The following is a 4,332-nucleotide window of genomic DNA, read 5'->3' as shown; positions in this document are numbered from 1 at the left end:
CCCTCCTATGGAATGGGCACGTACCTAAGCCAACTCTTTAGTGTTAGGTGAACTGCCTTTGTGCCAGTTTGCCCCCTTTCACCATGCATGGACTCCTCCCAGGGCCTGTCCCATTATCTGTGGACTTCCTCAGATCCTGTCCCACCATACATGACCAGCTGAACTGCGCTTCTGCCTGTTCACTCCTCACCCCTAAAGACAGGTCTTCTGTTGGTTTCTAAGTTTTCCCTTTTCTTATCTCTTGGTTCTCGAATGAAATACACAGTTTTAGACAGAAAGAACAGGTAACATCTTTGACAGTGTTAAACTAACCTTTACACTTAAATTTCTAATATTTATCCCCAAATTTTAGCCAAGGAACTAAATTCCAAACAGCCAATGTATTTGTGTTAACCCAGATATCTTGATTACAGTATAAACAGCCTTATGCATTTTAAAATATTAGATTTTAAAATACCAGATTTCTAATTTTTTAATTTTTATTTATTTTTATTGTGAAAATACTGTACAGAGGGGTTACAATTAGATGGGCAAGATAATGAGTACATTTCTTATCAAGCATTGTAGCCTCCTCCTTTGTTTCCCCTTTCCATCCCTTCCCAGCCTCCCCCCACCCCCCCACCCAATCCTTCCCGCCCCTCCCCCCCTCAACAAAGTTGTAAAGTTGGTTTTCCACATGAAAGCTTGTACTTTTCATTGTTGCAACGGGTCCACCTGTATCCTTATTTAAACGACTTGTTTTTCCCCTTCCCCTCCACAAATTATACCGACATCAAATACAGTGAAAGCAGGGGTTATACTGTGGGGGAGGGACATACAAAGCAACAAAGAAATAATCTTATAAATGCATTAGAAACAAATGCATGAAAGAAAAAAACACATTTGAATACATATCTTAGAGTTCATTTTCCTAACATCACCTGATCTGACCTTTTCTGCTTGACTCAGACATATACTAGATATTGCAAATAAGGGAAACCATGGGACCTATGTTTCTTTGGGCTTCGCTTACTTCACTTAATATAATTTTTTCCAAGTCTTTCAACTTCCTAACAAATGGGGCAATGTCATTCTTTCTGATGGAGTCATAGAATTCCATTGTGTATATATACCACATTTTCTTGACCCATTCATCTACTGAGGGGCATCTGGGTTGGTTCCATAACTTAGCTATAGTAAATAGTGCTCCAATAAACATAGTCGTGCTGGTGGTCTTGTTTGTATACTTTTGGGTAAATGCCCAAAAGTGTGATTGCTGGGTCATATGGGAGCTCTATGTGGAGTCTTTGGACGAACCTCCATACTACTTTCCAAAGTGGTTGAACAACTTTACATGACCACCAACAATGCAGTAAGGTTCCCTTCTTTCCACATCCCCTCCAGCATCTGTTGTTTTTAGAGTTCTTGATTTCAGCCATTCTAACTGGAGTGAGGTGGTATCTCAATGTTGTTTTGATTTGCATTTCTTTTATGGCTAGAGAGGTTGAGCATTTCTTCATGTGTTGATTGGCCATCCTTCTTTCCTCTTCAGAGAAGTTTCTCTTTAAGTCTTTAGCCCACTTAGTTATTGGGCAGTTGTTTCTTTGAGGATTTGTTGTCGGGGGATTTAATTTTTTGAGTTCTAAGTATATATTAGATATGAGACCCTTGTCCATTGTATGGCTAGTGAAGATCTCCCAATCCGTAGGCTTTCTATTGATCTTGCTAGCTATGTCCTTTGCCATGCAGAAGCTCTCTAACTTCATGCAATCTCATTTGTCCAACCTTTCTTTGATTTGTTGTGTTTCTGGGTCTCTATTAAAAAATTTTCAGCCTGTGCCAAGGAGACCTAGCGTTTCTCCTATTCCATCCTGTAATGTTTTCAGAGTGTCTGCTTTGACTCGAGGTCTTTTATCCATTTGGAGTTGATTCTGGTGCAAGGTGATATGGCCCCCACAAACAGGCAGGAATTGCAATCCTAATATCAGATAAAATAGACTTCAAATTAAAATTCGTGAGAAGAGACAAAGAATGTCACTACATACTAATTGAGGGATCTCTCCTTCAGGAGGATATTACAATTCTAAATATCTATTCACCAAACAACGGAGCACCCAAATTTATCCAAGAAACACTACTTTCCTTCAAATCCTACATAGATCCAAAGACATTAATTGTTGGGGATTTTAACACACCACTTTCCCAACTAGATAGATCAACTCAGCAAAAACTCAACAAAGAAACCGCAGATCTAAACAACTGCAAAGATCAACTAGATTTAACAGACATCTGCCGAAAATTTCACCCAGCAGCATAAGAATATGTCGCGACCACCTCGACCAGCAAGGAAGACGCGACCCGGGATTCTTCTCAATGCGGTTTATTCAGGACCTTTTACAACATCTTCTCTCCTGCTTCTTCTGCCCGCTTCTTCCTGCTTCTCTGTCCCCCCCCTCCCCCCCCCCCCCCCCCCCCCCGCGCTCTGGTTATAAGTCTCCTGGATGGCCAATCCTGAAGCACCACGTGGCATATACCGATAGGGTTGCAAACACGGAAGCAAACTAGGAACCAAGTCATAGCCATATAAGGAGTTTTTTTTACAGAGAGCACTTGTCACCGGGAAGACAGAAGGCGGGAGCCAGCGCCATCTTACCAAGGAGCTACAATGTTGCTTTTGTGGCCACTCCTTACTGCCTGGCCGTCTTTGGTCGTGGGTCCCGCAGCTCTCCACAAGAATACACGTTTTTCTCAACAGCACATGGAACATTTTCTAAAATAGACCACATTTTAGGCCACAAAGCAAACTTGTCCAAATTCAGAAACCTTGCATTCTCTCTGACCACAAGGGAATAAAATTAGAACTCAACACCAGATTTTCTATTTTTTAAGTTAAAGAATCCTTAAAAAGCCGTTAAAAACAATGTGAAGATTCCTTAAAATTTTTGGTAATGTCCAAACCTCATAACCTTTTGAATTTTAAACTTAAACTCACCCATTGTTACAGCATGCTGACAACTCTTATCTTGAACATGTTCATAAACACATACAAAACACTCACACAGATCTTAAAGCACACAAAAAATCAAAATCAGTTGTACGTACATTTTCTAAAGTTTTTTAAAAAATTTTAAGACAATATTTCTTTTAAACGAAGTACCTTTGTTGAGCTTCATTTTTCCAGGGCTTGCTTGTTTAGCAAGGTATTTCACTAATCAGTCTTTTGAATCCCTTCTGTTGGAGGAGGGCTGGGTGAGGGGGTCACCTGAAACTGAACGGGCCTGATTTTTACCCAATTTTGACAAAAGCACTTTACAAATTGTTAAGCTGTCTGGAGCAGCTGAAAGTCCAGACCAGGCTCACTGCTATCTACACCCTAACCTCTCCAGCAGCCTCCACCAGGAGAAGGTGCACCTGAGGCTTGTCCATGCCACTCCTCTTGGCTGCTTGGTAACAAAAGAAGGGGGGAGGGAGACTTAGCAGGTCTGTGACCAAGCCCAGCCGGAGGCTGAGACTTTAATTCCCCCAGAGATGTTCAAATAAATATCAAAAACACTGATAAACACAAAAACCAAGGATTCACATTTAAAACTGGTACCAATTCTAAAACGGAACTAGACAAAACAACAACCAAAGGCTGAGTTGGGGACTAATGGGCCCCCAGAAATCTGTGCTGTTCTCAAGCTGAATCCAGAGTTTGCTGAGTAAGCCTGCCACTGTCACCCAGAACTTCCCTACCTCAGAAAACATAGAACAGAAAACACACCAAAGTAAACAAGACAGACAAGTGGCCACAAAGACGAAATCAGGTCTCAGTGAATGGGGCAACATCTCAACATCACTCACTTACCAGGGGACTCGGACCCCCTCTACTCACCTCGGGAAGATTTTTCTTTTTGATTCCTGCAAACATTGACCCAGGAGTCTTCCAAGGCAGAGGAGAATTCCCAGTCATCTTGGGGCAAGGGAAAGAAGTTCCTAGTGGCTGTCCCCTCAGACTGACAGGTTCTCCCCCGTACTCAGACCCCCTGGGCTAAGGCCCGAGGCTAAGATCTTGCTGGTGCCACTTGCAGGTGGTCAGTGGCAGTTTCATAAAAAAAGAAGGAGCTAGAGAGAAACAGATATTAAGGGGGTGTTAGCCAGTCTCCTCTGAGCCCTTGCATCAGGATGAATCTGGGAGGAGAAACATTCCAAGAATTCCAAAAGACACACAGACAAAACACTGAACCCTGAGACAAGACATGTTCACAGCATGTGCATTGTAGACTGTCAGTCAGAAAGTGCTGGACTACAAATGGGCCCAAATGTCCACACTAGTGGATAGCCTACCCTGTAAACTATCAGTCAGAAAGTGCC

The 4,332-nt window shown here is 42.2% G+C and overlaps 1 long non-coding RNA gene across 1 annotated transcript; it reads right to left on the bottom strand.

Annotated features, from left to right (window-relative positions):
• Nucleotides 1-669: 669 nt before the first annotated feature.
• LOC138812347 (uncharacterized) lies at nt 670-3,379 on the bottom strand. Its single transcript, XR_011367596.1, has 3 exons — nt 3,137-3,379; nt 2,633-2,749; nt 670-1,957 (listed from the first exon to the last, which is right to left on the bottom strand). It is a non-coding gene; the product is annotated as an uncharacterized lncRNA (long non-coding RNA).
• Nucleotides 3,380-4,332: the final 953 nt, after the last annotated feature.

This window comes from Dipodomys merriami, unplaced genomic scaffold (assembly GCF_024711535.1).
Source record: "Dipodomys merriami isolate MVZ:Mamm:240054 unplaced genomic scaffold, mDipMer1.0.p SCAF_565, whole genome shotgun sequence".
NCBI lineage: Eukaryota > Metazoa > Chordata > Mammalia > Rodentia > Heteromyidae > Dipodomys > Dipodomys merriami.
The sequence above is the reverse complement of the archived record's forward strand: the minus strand, read 5'-3'. Positions and strand labels throughout refer to the sequence as shown.